This window comes from Taudactylus pleione, unplaced genomic scaffold, assembly GCF_031769625.1.
Source record: "Taudactylus pleione unplaced genomic scaffold, aTauple2 ptg000690l, whole genome shotgun sequence".
Taxonomy (NCBI): Eukaryota; Metazoa; Chordata; class Amphibia; order Anura; family Myobatrachidae; genus Taudactylus; species Taudactylus pleione.
The window spans coordinates 3707779-3727157 of NW_028285092.1; the positions used below are offsets into that span (position 1 = coordinate 3707779).

A 19379-nucleotide genomic window follows, 5' to 3' on the forward strand; every position below is an offset into this window, starting at 1 on the left:
TGAATAAACAGGACATGCACACTTTTACAAACCAATTATTTCAGCGCCAGGGTCTGCCACATGACTGTGGCTGAAATGATTGGTTCGTTTGGGCCCCCACAAAACAAGATGGCAATTAATCTGTCCCGGCAACAAACTGGCTTTACAGAGGCAAGGTGTCATCCTCATCCTTTGTTTATGCATATGCGGCTAACGTGCACACAAACACAGAAAAATAAACACTTTTTAAATGTTTTAATTTTTTGGGGGCATTTTGGGGGTTACACCACCCGTCAACAGAACAGCCGGCCCTTGACTTATGACACAGGTGCACACTTAGCGCTGCTACTTTGTTGATGCACGTGTGGCTAACGTGCACACAAACAGAAAAATAAACACGTTTAAAATGTTTACATTTTTTGGGGCACTATGGGGGGTTACACCACCCTTCAACAGACCAGCCGGCCCTTGACTTATGACACAGGTGCATGCTTGGCGCTGCTACTTTGTTGATGCACATGTGGCTAACACGCACACAAACACAGAAAAAAATATTTTTTTGCACTAGAGGGCAGCACCCCTGATAGACAGACCACCCTCTGGACAACACTACAGCACCCCTTTAGGACTACAGTGACACAGGAGCCACTGAAGCCCCCCTCTTCTGTCTGCACACAGCACATCACAACACAGCCTAGCCAGCCCCTATGGACTTTGGACACAGCCCCTATGGACAACAGCAGCACCAGCATAGCAACCCCCACCCTCTCTCTTCACTGTCCACAGCTGGAGTGAAAAACGGCGCTGACACGGGTACCTTTCATAGAATACAAAACCAGTGAGAATCTGACAGAATCGGTTCCAGGAACCTAGTGGCTGAAAACCTGAGCCAGACTCGGTTCTCGGCTCGGATCGGGGGGGTTCAGATTTGTAAAATCTGAACCTGCTCATGCCTAATTTAAACAGAGAAATACAATTATTGATTTTTGCAGTATAATTTTTATACTGTGTTTGGTTCACACACATATATATATATATATATATATCTATATATATATATATATATATATATATATATATCTATATCTATGTGTCTGTGTGACCCACCAAGAATTGTATGTGCAAAGAGTGCTGTAAAAAATGTATACACGACAGTGTATATATCTAATTATAACTTTTCTTAAAAAATATACAAACAAAACACATAATGATGAGCCTTCACATGCTCATAATAGGCTCTACCAGTGACCCTCAGGTCTGCATACTTCACATGTAACAAGTAGAGTGCATATAATAAAGTGCAAATTGTTATAAATAATACAATTATTACATATTTTACCTTAGATATAAATAAATTTGAAAAAATATTGTTTAAAATAAAAAATAAAAAAGCAATTGATAATACAAGCACAGGAGAATTGATAAGAAGCTTAAAGGATGTTCTCTAAAAGATTCCTAAAAGTTTTTAAAATCAGGGTCTTAAAAACGCAATAATTCACAAGGTTCTTATCTTAATAATTAACTTAGGCAAAATGTAGCTTATATGTCCTTCACAGCGTAATTGTATGCAAAGAGGAATATCAATATTTAGTGAAAACTAATCCTACCACCCCCATATTTTATTTCCTTCTGAAAATTCACAAATTGATGATGAAACCACCAGCACAACCCATTGTAGTGGGAATTGATTCACTTACCTCACATCTTTCAGAATATGTGGATGTACTGTATTTTTACAGAAGTATGTTTAAAACTTGACTCATACTTGAAAGACACAATGAATGTGATACAGTGCATACAGGAGATTGAATGGCAAGACACGTACAATTGGACTACCATAGATGTACAGGCACCATAGATGTACAGGCACTGTATACCTGCATAGAACACAGCAAAGGTATTAATGTGTGCAGCAAAGTCATGGAAGGGGATGACTCCATCAGTACAGTACACTGTGAATTTATATGTGATCTTATGTATTTTATATTAACCCACAATTATTCAAAATTCTTGGATGTCTTTTATCATCATATATGTGGGATGGCAATGGGTACCATCTTTGCACTCAGTTTTGCTAACATCTTTATGGGGTGTTGGGAGAAAGAATATATATATGATAATAACCCCAATAGGAGGAATGTAGTTCTGTACAAAAGATATGTTGATGACATTCTAATTATCTGGAAAGGCTCTGAGGAACTTCTTAAACAGTTTTTAGTGCATATTGGAAACAACAATATCAATCTTTAATTCACATTCCATTTTAGTGACATGTCAGTGGAATATTTAGATTGATTTTAACAAATGATGAAGGGAGAATTGTTACCAAGAATTACATTAAAGAAGTGGACACCAACAGCTATTTGCATTTTAAAAGTGGACACACTCAAGAAATGTAAACAGAACATACCCTACTCTAAATTTCACAGGAGAAAGCGCAATTGCACTAAGGAAAGTGAATGTGAAGAACAGATCCAGCTATATACTGAAATATTTTTGCAAAAGGATTATCCAAATGAACTCCTGACACAAGCAGCAGACAGAACAAGAAATCTAAAGATAGAGGATTTATTAAAATTTAAGATGAAAAACACCACAAGGAAAGATATCATCACATTTTTAACCACATATAATGGACATGAGAGTAAAATCAAGGGATCCCTACAAAAACATTGGCTTATTCTTCTCATGGATCCTATATTGAAAGATGTATTGCCCCCAAAACCAGCAATTCTATTCAAGAAAGGAAGGAACCTGAAGGATTCTCTAGCACAAGTATGATAATTGAAGTCAGATGAGGAATGAAACTCTCCCTAAATGTTTGGGGTACTACAAATGCAGCCAATGTAATATATACAGATACTTACATCCACGGAGAAATTCTCTAATTTTTATGACTCTAAAGAATTTAAAAGAAAACATTTTATGAACTGTAACTTGACATCAATTATATATTTACTGGTATGCAAGTGTGGCTTAAAGTATGTAGAGAAAACTAAAAGACTCCTCAAATTGAGAATACATGAGCACATCCACAACATCTAAAACAAAATAGAGGGACACACTGTTTCCAAACACTTCATTATGCACCATAGATCAAACCCTGAAGACCTCACATTCAAGGTGATCGAACAAGTCAGCTTAGGAGAAAGAGGGGGGACTTAGGCAATAAACTCTCAAGATGTGAAATGTTTTTGATTTTCTAGCTCAACGAAAGTTATGAGATTGCCCCTTTCCTATGATGGATGAGTTGCTAAATATGAATTGATACCTACAATCATACCATTGTGGCTGCACCCAATCCCGCCCGATCTTGGAAGCTAAGCACAATTGGGCCTGGTTAGTACATGGATGGGAGACCTCTTGGGAATACCAGGTGCTGTAGATATCTGTACATATACGCATAAGGGCTCACACTAGCAACTCAGTCCATGTAAGGGATAAAGCAATCTATACCAGGAGATGAACCATTACTTATTTGGACAACCAGATTTGAAGATGCCACCACTGAAATAACTTCATCCCCCTCCTCTCATCTTTTAAATTGGAAACAAAAATGATTTTCCAAATTGGATACAGAAATAATTTTGATCCCTAAAAGACTTTTTTGATCCAAAGTATTTATATAAATACCAAGCTCATATATGTGGAGAACTTTTTTGAACCTTTTGAATTTTTTCTATATATTTATTTTTATAAGAATTCTACTAATACTTTATAAGAATCTTATTAGTAATATATTTTATCACTTATCCTTCCCCCCCGCTATTCAGCCTACTCCAAATCTGATATATGTATACCACTATGGAGTTAGCTATACTCTCTTACTGGATACACTATGTATGATATGAAACCAGCTAATAGAAAGGAGTATATGTGTAAGTTCAATTATACACACTAATAATATTTCTTCTTCTAATAATAGTAATCCCAGCAAATATGGTGGCTGGTAAGGAACTTTTATAGATGAGATCGTAGAGCGGGCACAGAATACACTTTAATGGAGACCACATCACCATGACAACTGTGGAACGTAAGCCATATGAGTCAGAGGGTGGAGATAACCCAACCCACGCATGCGCAACGCGATGGCCTCCACATGAGAAAGAGATGCCGCAGTCGGAGAGGCAAGGCGTAGAACTTATGCCAAGGAGAATGGATATGATGGCAACATCGGGCGGAAGTCTCTTCAAGATGGGTGGAAATAAGAGACACAACTGGGTGGAAGCACTATTGAGACTCAATATTCAGCCACCTTATCACCATACCTCATATTTTGATATGGACTATGAACGGATCCATTTTGACCATTTGGTAAACATTATTAAAAGCAATTTATCATTAAGGTCTATACTTCGCATCTTGCAAACCAGAAGTGAGATCACAAGTGAGCACAACAATGCATAATCTAGTCCTGATTGTAGGGGGTATAAAAGACAGTTACCCCATGGTAGCACCACCCCTTTATGAAGTCCCTGGAGGATGAAACGTGTTGGAAAGCTGCCTCTTGCCTAAATTAACTATTAAGATAAGCACCGTATGAATTATTGCATTTTTAAGAACCTGGTTTTAATTACTTTTGGGAATCTTTTAGAGAACATCCTTTAAGCTTTTTATCAATTCTCCTGTGCTTGTATTATCAATTGCTTTTTTATTTTTATTTTAAACAATATTTTTTCTTATTTATTTATATCTAAGGTAAAATATGTAATAATTGTATTATTTATAACAATTTGCACTTTATTATATGCACTCTACTTGTTACATGTGAAGTATGCAGACCTGAGGGTCACTGGTAGAGCCTATTATGAGCACATGAAGGCTCATCATTATATGTTTTGTTTGTATATATAATATATTTTTAATAAAAGGTATAATTAGAGATATACACTGTTGTGTATACATTTTTATAGCACACTTTGCACATACAATTCTTGGTGGGTCACTTGTTCACAATATAAGTTCATTAGTCACTAAGACCTTATACACATACACACACTACTATTTAGGTGCCTACCCAATGCTCCATCTCATTTGGTTTAGCTGACACCCTTTACCCATAGGGAGCATGTACTGACTATATGTACAAAATAGCTCTCTTTTTCACTTTTTTCACTTACATATATATATATATATATATATAATAGTCATAGATGGATCCAGCACTCACAGTATCAGAATCAATATGCCTTGTGAAACCTCCAAAACCTGGGTGCAATCATGTAACACCCGGTCAGAGGCACAGGATTCTGACATCAACAGAGCCAGTCACATCTGTATGACAGCCCTAGTAATCATGTAACTCAACCCATCACCAATGTATCATAGCAACAATAAATAATAAATATGGAATTCCTAGGCCATTCAGGAGTAGTATACATATACAATTGCATTAAGATCTAAACAATAGTTACATAATATAGTCACATATAGTACATACAGCAATCCAACAATCAAGCACAAAAAGAACCTAAGAGCTAACAGTAACTATTCATGTAAAGCACCCTAGACCTAAATGGTAAATACTATGGAATACCTAAACCATTCAGGAGTAGTATACATACAAATAGTTATCTTAGAGAGGAAAAAGAATGTCCTGCACTGGCGCACAGCAATTTTGATATGTATTGGTACATTTAAAATATAACATTTATTATTCAAATTGTTAAAAACCTTGTCAAGTGAAATATTAAAACACTGAATATATTCAAAAATAAAGAAAACAATTAGATAATAAAAACACACACTGACTCACTGTTTCATGCTGTTATGTAAAGAGTTTGATTATTACTTTAGGTGTAACTCACCTTCATTTATTAGTTTGTATATGTGATTGTATTTAACCCTCTTCTCAGAATATCAAATGTCACTATATCACTATAGTTTAGGGTTTAATCACAAAAAAGTGAGTAAATATATAGGTAAGTATTTTTCATAAATATCTTCAGGACATCACTTTTCCATCAAAAAAACATATTACTATAGATTAACCTGAGAGGGTTACCTATATAATAAATAAAATGATGTGAAAGTAATGGATCATCATTATACTGGTGGACACTGGAAACATTTGGTATTTTCTACTTAATCAGTTTAATGTGAAGTTAGTGGATTGTCCTTATGGTAATAGATACAAGAAATGTATAGTATTTTCCTATTAGTCAAGTTGTTATTAGCTGCAATATTCTTCTAGTACACAACACATGCTTTGACAGCACTCCTAGTTTACATATAAAGTTGCTGCTCCGTGTAGCGAACGGAAACAATTGTTGCAGTAATGAATGTCAAATTTAGTGAGAGCTAAATAGCTGACAGGGGAATGTTCTGTATCTCTGTAACACTCGTAGCTCTAACAGTTATCTTTATATCAACACTATTGTCAGTAGTACAGCTTTTGCAGCATGAACATCTATAGGTTGTAATGGATAATACTTCCTTCAGGACTCTTAATAGACAGTACTCAATTGCTTTTAATCCTGTGTTTATAAAACACTACAGACAGCATTCAATTAACGGTTAGTGTGATTCAGTTGTTAGTGCTTAAACATCATCAGTACTCCTGTTTTAATGGAATTTTACATATACATTTCCCATCAGCCTGGACCTCATGTTAAAGTGAATATTATAGCCTCCTTCACACAGCAATAATTAACATCCCGTAGTGGGATCAGAACACCTATCCCCTGTGTAATCCAGCCCCTATATAAAGGTGCTGAAGTGCGGGGCAGAGTGAACCTTCCAAGCATCCTATATCTAGAGTCAGAGCCCCTATCCCTCATGTAATCAGATACCTATACACGGGTGTTAAGTTGCAGGGCAGAGAGTGTCCCTCGAGCATGCAGTTGCAGCGTCTCAAATAGATCTGTTCCTCCACTAATCACATTACTATTACATTAATATTCACATAAACATTACTTCACTTCACATATACATTTTACTAAAAGACAGCATCAGTGGTCAGCGTGTTGTACCACCGCCGATGTACGTTTCACTAAAAAGTTTTTCAAGGCTAACCAGAATGTATGATCTAGCCAGTTTAAATGGACTTTCAATGTCCAATCATCACATCATTCTTAATCACACGTTATATCCAACCAATAGGAATTGATACAGCTGTGAAAAACTCTAATCTCAGTATAGTAACATCTTCTATTAAGTATACCTTCAAGGAAATTATGTATATTAGAGTGAAAAACGTTGGTATATGGATCATAAACATAGAAATTAATTAGGAATATAAAGTCACGTATGGGTTTATTGAAAATATCACTTATTATAATATATATAATATATAATAAATTCCAATAACTGATTGAATATTATGAATTTTAACATATAAAAAAAGAGAAGAAAAGTGATGTTAATAAAACACCAACACATGACCATATAATAACTGAGTGCTCTTATGTGAAATGTTAAATATTGATAAATAAATGTGAATTTGTTTATAGTGTAAAATTAATTTACATATAATTGTAATTAAAGTAACAATCATATAAAGGAAATTTTAAGTTAAATAGAATTCAATTAATTGAAATTATATAGTGTTACACATGAATGACACTGCAACCTAGTGAATGAATATGTGCAATAAACTTAAATTATGTGAATTGTGTTTAAACTAAAAATTCAATTGTACATGCTGTAATGTGATAAATAAGATAAAAAGGTGGGGAGATATTTATTCAAAATGGTCACAGTAGACCATAGATAATATCAAAAGTGATATTACTACTATTATTTCTCAAACCCCACAATCAGTTCAATAAAAGTTGGTTCATGTTATTTGTACATCCAGATGTATCTTTAAATCAATACTAGTTATTAAAATGTATCTTATAAATCATAAATATAGTAATTAATTAAGACACGGATGAATTTATTAAAAATAGTACTTAATATATAATAATAAATTCCAATAATTGAATTATGGTATATAGAAAAGAGAGGAGATATTAACAAAACTCCAGCATATAACTCTATGATGGCTAGTGCTCTTGTGTGAACCTAAATATTTTATTTATTAAATATTGATAAATAAAAGTGAATGTGTATTGTGATAGAAGCAATGGTAAAGTGGTCAATGGCAGATACGTTTGTCCTAGATTTTTGGCCTATGTGTTCTAAAAACCCTCAGGAGAAGTCTGTTTTGCTAACAGACCTGTCAAAGTCAAATAATTGGTTATGATCATTTGTAATTATTATCTGACGATCTAGTCGTTTATGGGCTGATAAAGAGTAAAATTGGATGCTACTCTGCGTTGGAAGCAAGCCGATGCGCACAAATGCATATATTTATATGTATATCATTCAAGGTTTAGCCAAGTGTGTGAGAAGCAGGAGTATGTCTGAGAAAAGTAATTAAAAATACAGAAACATACTGTGAGTGTTTTGCATATAAATATGAGAAGCTCTGCATACAGATACAGTATGTCTGTGGCAATTGAAATATAACACAGACACTGATATGCACAATTGAACTGTTCTAAATGTAGAGCTAGAGACAATTGTCAGAGGTTTGAATATCGTTAGCAATTGTTTGCCTTGTGTCCAATGCTGATGTGTTTAAGAAGAACTAACAATTGTATTCTAAATAAGCATAGGAAAGCCTTTGTTAAAATTATCAGACTTCTTGCCAGGGCTTGCTCCACCTGTGAGCAGGGCAAACTTCATTTTATATGACCTTTTGTAATTATCTTCAGATGTATATAATCTAAAAAAACAGTTACTGGATGAAGCTATATATATGTATATTAATATATATATATATATATATATATATATATATTAATCCATGACACATATTCAGACACACATTAATGAATAAAATACATACAGCACATGTTTGCATGATACATGACACATGCATGCAGTGCAGCGTTTGCGCTGCGTTCAGACACACAACACACACTGCTGAATTCCTGTTAATATCTCACTATTACTTATGCAAGCACATATAGAAAAGGTTCCCTAGCATTATGAAAAGGTTTTGTTAGACAATCATTATGATATAAAGTGTGCATATATGATATTTAAGGTATACAATATGGTAGACATGGCATGTTTGGTACTATACTGACACCCTGTTTATTTCCAGATATTCGAGTCTATCAGCTAGGGCGTCGCATCTTGCATTCGATGGTTATGGATCATAGGAAATTATTGGTTAGAATGTATATTCTGTATGTAGTGTCTTAAACCAGTTAAAGAAAGACAAAGTAATCTCAAGACATTGTTGGAGAATTGGGACGTACCCCTAGTGATAACATATGAACTGTCCTATGAACTACAGCGTGTTACAAAGACCAAGAGCAAGAACCAATGGAATTATGTTTCTCTGTCTACATTGTTGTTATCTGTGATCTGTAAAGTATATAGCCTGCTTGCTGATCCCAACATACAGCCATTCTCCTTGGATGACCACAGGCTTCTGGACTGATGACTGTATACTGGGACCAGTGCGCACGTATATGTATTGGGCTGTATCTTATTTTCTGTATTTAATTGTCTTTGCGCTAATTGTGCTAGATCAAATCGTGTACCTTTCTTTTTGAATGCAATAAGAATTTTTGTGCTTTGGAACCACAATTATTGTCTGGACAGCAATTATTTCTCTCTAGCAATTTAGGGGTATTCATAGTTGGGGGCTTATAGTAATTGGAGGTCATGCTACCAAGAATTCGCTAGATAGCACGGTCCTCGGTCTCTCAACAAAAGGTGGAAAGGCACCATAACGCAGGGAAGAATGCACTATGTTCGAAACCTGCACCATCTGGTGTTGTGAAACTGAGAACCCTTGTTGTGTGATTTCAAGAAGCGCTGACTAGAACCTGGGAACAGGAGAGAAAAGTCTGTTTCTTTCATAATCTGTCCCGATGCTAAAGTGCGATTTGCACAATAGTGTATACGTGTTTCCGGTATTGCTGCCACGTGTTCAAACAAATTGTTTAAGATTGAATTGTTGTATTGATAGCGTGATTACATTGTTTTGAGTCTCTTAATCATACTGCCATATCTGAGAAAAAGTTTAATTTCTTTTCTGCGCAGAAAAGGTGCATGATAGATGTATATTTGTGATGAGAATAGGGGTACTGTGTGTTCCTTATTACTAGGGGTACTGTGTGTTCCCTTGAGCTAGGTTACTGTGTGTTTCCTAGGGTACACATAACAGGTGTATTGCAGAATAGGGGTACTGCGTGTTTCCTAGGGTACACATAACAGGTGTATTGCAGAATAGGGGTACTGTGTGTTCCTTATTACTAGGGGTACTGTGTGTTCCCTAGAGTTAAAATCGGCTCTCAGTGTGATCGCAAAATCCATTGATCAGTTAGGTTCTTTGGGCATTGCGATTGAACCGCACGGTTGGGGCAGACCGTGATTGTGAACTGAGTTGTGGTGGAGGAAATGACTGAAAATGGTAAGGGTTATTGGAACTCTTAAATTCTAGCACTGGAAAGCACTCGGAAAGGGATTTGGTTAGGGGTACTGTGTGTTCCCATTAGTTAGGGGTACTGTGTGTTCCCCTTGGTTTGGGGTACTGTGTCTTACCTATCTGGAAGTCAGGATATTGTATAGGCGGCATTCTGCTGCTCATTGTGTAGGTTGACTGTAATGATTAGCGAGTTGGTTGTACACAGCAGGTGAAGGTGAGTGGACGTAGCCTGTGAATTCGTCCACCGGTTTAAGTCTCTATTGAAAAGTTCAGAGTTTTGAGCCAGATGGGTGCTAAACAAAAAGTGGAAATGTTAGATGATGCGCTGCTTTTGGAAGGGCCGACAGGTTCGGCCCAGCATATAATGCATACAAAGTATGGTGCGTGTGCAACTACACACTGTGATGTATGGGTTAAGATGACAAGGAAGTGTTTGAAAGCTTTTCTGAAGATTGGCAGTTTTGATGTGGAAATATTGAACAATGTTAGAGATACAGTAGTATCTGTGTGGTGAAATCTCTAAAGAAAAGAGTAAAATATAACGATTGCTTGAAGCTGTGGCAGCATGAGGGGAACATGTGGCTTAGTGGTGTGCATGCGGCGCAAAATAACATCGCGCTCACGACGCAAGGGAGCGCGCATGCAATGCTAAATAGCATCGTGTGTGCACCGCAAGGAAGCGCATATGCACGGCAAGATAGCATTGCCGAAAGTACAGTTAGTAGCGCAGGCGCACCTCCACCGCCCTACGCGGTGGAAGCTGAAGATACAGCCCATACCAAATGATAAAAATGTAACAAGTAACTTGTACCCTCTCCTGAGTAATTATAAGGAAAATGTTTATGAAGCAGATGATGAACCTGTTGTAATGTCAGCCATTTCTCATGCAGTTCAAATGTTAAATGTTCCTCCACAGCAGGTACAGGAAGTGGCCTCACCAATGGTAGTAGCAGAAGTGCTACCACCCACAGAAGCCATAGGGGAAGCTGGTGGAAGTACTATTATACGTTGCAGTAATAGAATGAAGCCCCCCCAAGTACCAAGGCCAGAGGTAACGGTGTGGTAGGCATGCATCCAGTCCAGATAATAACAGTTCCCAATGGGAATCCAGACGCAGGTGGTGTGATGCCTACGAGGGAGGTAGCAATGCATTGTCCATGGACAAGAGTGGAGCTACATTCCATAATGACAGATTTCCCTGACCCTAGCAAAGAGTTAGCAAAGTGTCAGAGATTTATAAAAGATTTAGGTAATGCTCAAGAGCCAACCAACAAAGATTGCCGAGTGGTATTACAGGCATGTCTTCCACACAATACCAACGTGAAAAAGTTTATCACGGCTTGTGTATTGGATGCAGATAGTCCCTTAACTGACGAAAGTATTCAGGACAACATAACCCGCATAATCACCCAATTGGCCGTATATATTCCAGTGGTAGATAACTGGAGTAAAATATTTACAATTAGGCAGAAGGAGAGTGAGTCTGCAGAAGATTATTTCACCAGAGCGCTGCAGACTATTACCCAGTACACTGGGATAGAGGACATGAAAGATAGCATGCACCACAGGGAAATGGTCATCACGGTACTTATGGATGGTCTTAAAGACAATCTAAAGACCAGGGTTCAGACCTCACATCCTGGGTGGAAGGGAATTATGGTAGACACCCTCAGGGAAACTGCTATTGAACATGACAAAACATCTTCAGGAAGCGAGAAACACAGAGTGAGAAGCTAATGGCTGTTAGCATTCGAGCTCTTGAAACAATGCATCCACAGCCTCCAGACACCTACTCACCTGCACAGCTACAAGTTCTCAATACAGTTCTCCTGCGCAGTCACAAATTACACAGCCATACCACACATATCACACTCGGCAACAAAACACATATCAACATACCTTGCCTCAGAACACATTCCACACACAGCCACAACCCCCATAGCAACATCCTCAGCCATTATCTTTCCACACTCCCCAAACCACACAACAACAACCTTTCAAACAATACCCACCACTAAGGTGTTATAACTGCAACCAGAAGGGACACCTAATTAGGGACTGTGACGCAAGGAAACAGGGACCACCTAACCAGGGAGCTCCAAAACATCCCTATAATGCAGGAAACTTCCAGCAATCACCTGCTCGCATAGTGGCAGTAATGCTTTATTGGAGCAGGACACTCAGCTCTAGGGGTCAGGTCACACCTGTAGTCTACAGCCAATCAGGTTAACTGGGAGTACTAGGGAAGAACCTGTAATGATGGTTGATGTAGCTGGTACTAAACATACTTTTCTTGTAGACACAGGGGTGACCAGATCAGTGTTAAAATCTCCATCCAATTTACAGATGACCTGCAAGACAGTGCCAGCAATGGGTGTAATGGGTAAAGTGCAGCATTATTCTTTAACTGAATCTGCAGAGCTTAATATTGGGCCATTGCAAACCAGGCATTCCTTTCTCCTGGCAGCGGCGGCTCCTAGTAACCTACTGGGAAGGGATTTGTTGTGTAAAATGGGGTGTCATTTATTGTACCACTGATGGTATATTTTTAGATATCCCAGAGAGAGTTGCGCATGAGGTAAGGGATATATTGGACTCTCCACAAAGGTTAATGCTTCACTCTACCATCACAGGTAAAGGAGATGTTATCTCAAAAACTGGGTTCCCTTTGGACCAAAGATGAACAGGACACTGGATTAATGGCAAATGTAGCTCCTGTAATGATCAACTTAAAAGTGGGAAGACAGGCTCCAAAAATCCCTCAGTACCCTTTAAAACCAGAGGTGGAGCTAGGGGTGTATCCCATAATTGAGAGATTGCTCCAGCAGGGGATTTTAGTCTGTACAGCTAGTGTAGCCAACAGTCCCATCTTTCCTGTGAAGAAGAGTGGTGGGAGGGGTTATAGACTAGTACATGACCTTAGAGGGGTTAATAAGGTAGTTGAGAGCCAATTCCCTGTAGTGCCAAATCCAGCTGTCATTCTCATGCAGATCCCACCAAATACAACCCATTTTACTGTTTTTGACCTCTGTTTTGCCTTCTTCTCTGTCCCTCTTCATCCTGACTGTCAGTATTTATTCGCCTTCACATACAAGGGGGTACAATACACAAGGACACGTTTTCCCCAGGGCTTCATAGACAGCCCCAGTATTTTCTCCCAGGCCTTACATGACTGTTTACAATCTTTTCAACCTGCCAATGGATCTGTTCTAATACAATACGTAGACTTAGTTTCTTCCTCAAAACTAGATCGTGTCATACACACAAAGGAAACAGAGCAGGCTTTCCCTAATCTTAAGGATAGTCTGACAAGAGCACCTGCATTGGGAATACCTGATTATGAAAAACCTTTTGAGTTATATTGTACAGAAGCTGATGGTTGCGCAGCAGGTGTCCTAACACAAAAACATGGTGATGCCAGTAGACCAGTAGCATACTACAGTACCCAATTGGACGCTGTGGCAAGATCACTCCCAATGTGTTTAAGAAGTGTTGTTGCAACCACTCTTCTGGTAAATAAGAGCGAGGACGTAGTGTTAGGGCATGATACGACTGTCTATACACCCCATGCAGTATCTGCTTTGTTAAATTCAGCCCAAACCAGACATGTCTCCTCAGCTAGGTTTACGAAATGGGAACTAGCCCTGATAGCACCTGCAAACATCACTATAAAGCAGTGCAATACATTAAATCCAGCAAAGTACCTACTATATATGCCTCGGGATGCACAAAGGGTGGAAGGTGAGTCGCTGTCTCTGGTGGAAGATGAGTTTTGCAGGGATACTGATATACATGACTGTATGGATTATTTGAATCAAAACTATACAGCTAGGCCTGACATATGTGACGTACCATTAGAAAATGCAGAGTTGACGTTTTACACGGACGGGAGTTGTTAAAGACAAACTGACACTGGAGAGTTATGTACAGGTTATGCTGTTGTAAATGACGAGGATGTTATAGAAACCGAATCCTTGGTCCACCTCACTCGGCCCAAGTGGCGGAGCTAGTGGCACTAAGAAGAGCGTGTGAGTTGGCAGACGGCAATTCTGCTAACATATACATTGACTCTAGTTACGCCTTTGGGGTCGTACACAATTTCGGTGCTCTATGGCGTCTTATGACATTTTATGACAGCAGCTGGCACACCAGTAGCACACTCAAGACATATAATAGGACTATTGACAGCGATTCAAATGCCAAAGGCAGTGGCTGTCATTAAGTGTAAAGCCCATACATGTGAGGACGATCCGGTGTCACTGGGCAATAAGAGAGCAGACGAAGCTGCCAAATGGGCAGCAGGATTAAGAATGAATACACAAATTGATCAAATGATTATGTTTCAGGCAATTGGTACGCAGAAGTTAATTGAGATGCAAAATTTGTGTTCCATTCAGGAAAAGGCAGTCTGGAGATCCAAGGGTTGTGGGCAAGAGTCCTCTGGACTCTGGAGAGATGGACAAGGTAAGCAGGTGGCTCTCAAGGCATACTACCCAAGCTTGGCTGAGGCAGCGCATGACCTGACTCATCTGGGTAAACAAGGTATGTGCAAGTTGGAGAGGGCGTACTGGTGTGCATCGGGTTTTTCTTCTCAAGCGGAAAATAGGGCAATGTCCTGTCTGACCTGCTTGAGGAAAATGTTGGAAAAACAATACCAACCAAGCCATCTCACATCCCTCCAACAGACGGACCTTTTCAGGTAATACAAATTGATTTCATCCAATTACCACCCTGCAGGAATCTCAAGTGTGTATTAGTTTGTACCGATGTGTTTTCTAATTGGGTAGAGGTATATCCAGCTGCCACTAATACTGCTGTGTTTACTGCTAAAAAGATTGTTCAGGAATTTGTATGGAGGTACGGTATCCCTAGAATCATAGAAAGTGATAGGGGTACTCCTTTCACTGGTGATGTCTACCAGAACATGTGTAAGTTGATGGGTATTAATAGTAGACTTCACACCCCCTATCGACCGCAAGCCAGTGCCAAGGTAGAGAGGGTAAACGGTACTTTTAAGAACAAAATGAGTAAGATCATGGCTAAAACTGGATTAGGTTGGCCAGAAGCCTTACCGCTAGTCCTTCATAGCATCAGGACAACTCCTAGACCTCCCTTTTAATTTGTCCCCCTTTGAGATACTGTTCGGGAGACAACCTCATCTAATTGTAACTCCACAGGAAGACTTAAAGAGTAACAATGAGGTTACTGTAAAGTATCTTATAGCAATGAGTAAACAGTTGAAACAGCAGCAGCAGAAATTGAAATTGTTGTCACCTGATATGCCAGAAACAAACTGTCATGATGTTGAACCTGGAGAATTTGTTATGATTAGTAATTTCTTATGTTCAAGTTGTCTGACAGATGGTGGGAAGGTCCGTATCAAGTGTTGCTGACAAGTACAATATCCTTGAAAGTGGCAGAGAGAGATACAGTACCTGGGTCCGTTCCACTCACTGCAGAAAAGTCAATCAACCGGTGGAGATACAAGGCGGAGTCAAGGCAGATAATGTAGACCTGTCAATTGTGAGCTTGTTCCGGGAGAGTTAAAGACTGCAGTGAGATATCTGAGCTAGAGAAATTTGCAGTCCACTATTCCAGCAATGGAATGGCGGGCTGGGTTTGCGTTCCTATTTTCTTCAAGAATTCTCATCATCCTTGTTCGGTTCGGGATGTCCTGTTTCTGTAATGGTGGGCAGCTGATGGAGGGAGAGGTCGATGGTGATATCGATGGAGTGGAGTCGGGAGAAGGAGCCATACATTCACAAGGGCGGTATCTGACCAATCTCAGTACAGTAATTGCTAAGAGATCTGTTAGCCTGAAAACTCGGAGACAGTGTGAAGGGTTATCGTCTGAGGAATATTGTATTTGTGAGTTTTGTGGGTCCATAGTCAATGAGAGATGCATCCAATGGTGCCAGCCTAAGTATAAACAGTATTGGGGTGGGTATCCTTTAGAGGATTATCATACCATGGTGGGCAAAGTTTTAAATCAGACTGACTGTTGGGTGTGCCCTCACGTGCCTCAGGGACAACATAATGTAGGGTTAGTGCCATTTCCATTAAATGACTCTGAGGTTTAGAATTGCAAAAAGGGAAGACGTTGGATGGAAAAATTCTTATGTCCAAACCACCTCATTTTAAACTCCACCAGTACCAAGTAGATAGATCACTTTTGTGTTTGAACATCACCAACTTCAACAAACCAGGAAGTTGGCAGGTGACTGGGAATAACCAGACGATGACCTTTTCACGAAGAGCTGATAATAAACCTATAAATTTTGAACTTTTACGCACAATTAGATTAAGTGGGAGACACTTCCGGTATCGGTATACACTTAGTGACACCAAAGAAATGGTTGGTAGGGTACCAGAAGGGTACTGTGCCAGGGTTATATAACCAGAAACGTGTGTTAGAAAGATGGGAGAACCTGAGATAGGATCATTTGCTAGGGAAATGTGTTTGATGATTATGATGCATTCTATTTCTTACGTTCTCCACGATGATGTGGATTTTATATGTGGAATGAAAGCGTATAAGTGGCTCTCTCTGAGTTCAGAAGGTTTTTGCTACCTGGGAAGTGTACTTCCAGAGGCTATGACCCTTACACCTGGTGAAATGCTTGGTATCCATAAGAATACACCATCTCCATATCTTCATACACAGTATGAACACAGAGACAAAAGAAACATGATACCTGGTGATGTACATAAAGCCACACAGTTGATTAGTGAAACAACTGGCTTTCAAGTTTTAGTAGCATTAGATCCCACCAGGATCGCTCCGGGTACTTTAAATTTTAGATACATCCAAGATCTTGCTAAATTGATAGTTAATATCACCGAGATGTATGATGACATGTTTAGGTACTCAGGTAAGGAGTTACAGGCCTACAAGAAAGAACTTGTGCAACATAGGATAGTGTTAAATTATTTAACAGCTGTCACTGGAGGGTACTGTGTGACTTTAGCCACCCAATTTGGTGTCAAGTGTTGCACGTACATCACAAATAACACTAGTGACCCCAAGGAGGTGATAGACCGGAAAATGGATGAGATTCTCCAGCTAAAATGGGAATTTTGGAAGAACCATAATGCTTCAGTGGCTGAAGTAGAAGAAAAGGTAGAAGAGTGGTTCTCTTGGTTGAACCCAGTGAAATGGTTCTCCGGTCTAGGAGAGTGGGTCCAGGAAATGGTTGCGAGCGTAGGCAAGCTCCTGATCCTCATACTTATTGTCATCCTAGTAATTGGCTCATGTGTCAGGTGTGTTCCTAATGTCTTGAAGTGTGTAAAATGTACAAGGGCAAACAGAGAAATAGAGATGATGGTGGTAAGCAATATATTATGGATACCAAGGTCAAGGAAGAACTGTATTACAACCCTGAATTAGAGTGTACCATCTGATGATGAAATATAAAATCATGTGGTCATGCATGAATGTATTGTTAAAGTTATTTTCAAACATCCTAGATAATTTAGTCTCAATCCCCCCAAACTTCCTTTATAGGTTCGATGAGATCCCACAACCCACCAATGATCCCTATAGATCCGCAGATGGTGTATAAGGGTTTTTTACCCTCTTGAAATGCAGTATTTAATGGTTCAGTGACCTACTGGTGTCACACCATTTCTAACCTTGAATAATACATTATTATGCTTGACTACAAAAGGTTAAGATCAGAGTGTGATAGCGTATTGTTTGCTATCAAAGGGTGGACTGTCGAAGTCAAATAATTAGTTATGATTGTTATTATTATCCGACGATCTAATCATTTATGGGCTGATAAAGCGTAAAATTGGATGCTACTCTATGTTGGAAGCAAGCCGATGCGCACAAGTGCTAATATAAATATATCATTCAAGGTTTAGCCAAGTGTGTGACAAGCAGGAGTATGTCTGAGAAAAGTAATTAAAAATACTGTGAGTGTTTTGCATATAAATTAAGAAGCGCTGCATACAGATACAAGATGTCTGTGACAATTGAAATATAATACAGACACTGATATGCACAATTAAATGGTTCTAAATGTAGAGCTAGAGACAATTGTCAGAGGTTTGAATATCGTTAGCAATTGTTTGCCTTGTGTCCAATGCTGATGTGTTTAAGAAGAACTAACAATTGTATTCTAAATAAGCATAGGAAAGCCTTTGTGAAAATTATCAGAATTCTTGCCAGGGCTTGCTCCACCTGTGAGCAGGGCAAACTTCATTTTATATGACCTTTTGTAATTATCTTCAGATGGATATAATATAAAAAAACAGTTACTGGATGAAGCTATATATATTAATCCATGACACATATTCATACACACATTAACAAATAAAATACATACAGCACATGTTTGCATGATACATGACACATGCACGCAGCGCAGCATTTGCGCTGCGTTCAGATGCACAACACACACTGCTGAATTCCTGTAAATATCTCACTATTACTTATGCAAACACATATAGAATAGGTTCCCTAGCATTAAGAAAAGGTTTTGTTAGACAATCATTATGGTATAAAGTGTGCATATATGATATGTAAGGTATACAACATGGTAGACATGGCATGTTTGGTACTATACTGACACCCTGTTTATTTCCAGATATTCGAGTCTATCAGCTAGGGAGTCGCATCTTGCGTTCGATGGTTATGGATCATAGAAAATTGGTTAGAATGTATACTCTGTATGTAGTGTCTTAAACAAGTTAAAGAAAGACAATATAATCTCAAAACATTGTTGTAGAATTGGGACGTACCCCTAGTGACAACATTATTTATTTATTATCATTTATTTATATGGTGCCACAAATATTCCGCAGTGCCTTACAAAGCACATAAACAAGTTGTAGACAAGCGACTTACAGAACAATACAATACAGGACAAGGACATGGATAATATATATTGCTACATTAGTGACCATAACACCCAGATAAGCAACAGAGCATAAGCAGCCATGTGTTAGGTGCCCTAGTGGTGAG

General features: G+C 38.6%; 1 protein-coding gene and 1 pseudogene across 1 annotated transcript in view; one reads left to right on the plus strand and one right to left on the minus strand.

Moving 5' to 3' along the window:
* ANKRD44 (ankyrin repeat domain 44) overlaps positions 1 to 19379 on the minus strand; it is a 1197127-nt gene that overhangs the window by 430410 nt on the left and 747338 nt on the right. The window lies entirely within an intron of this gene.
* LOC148477770 (5S ribosomal RNA) lies at positions 3249 to 3367 on the plus strand (annotated as a pseudogene).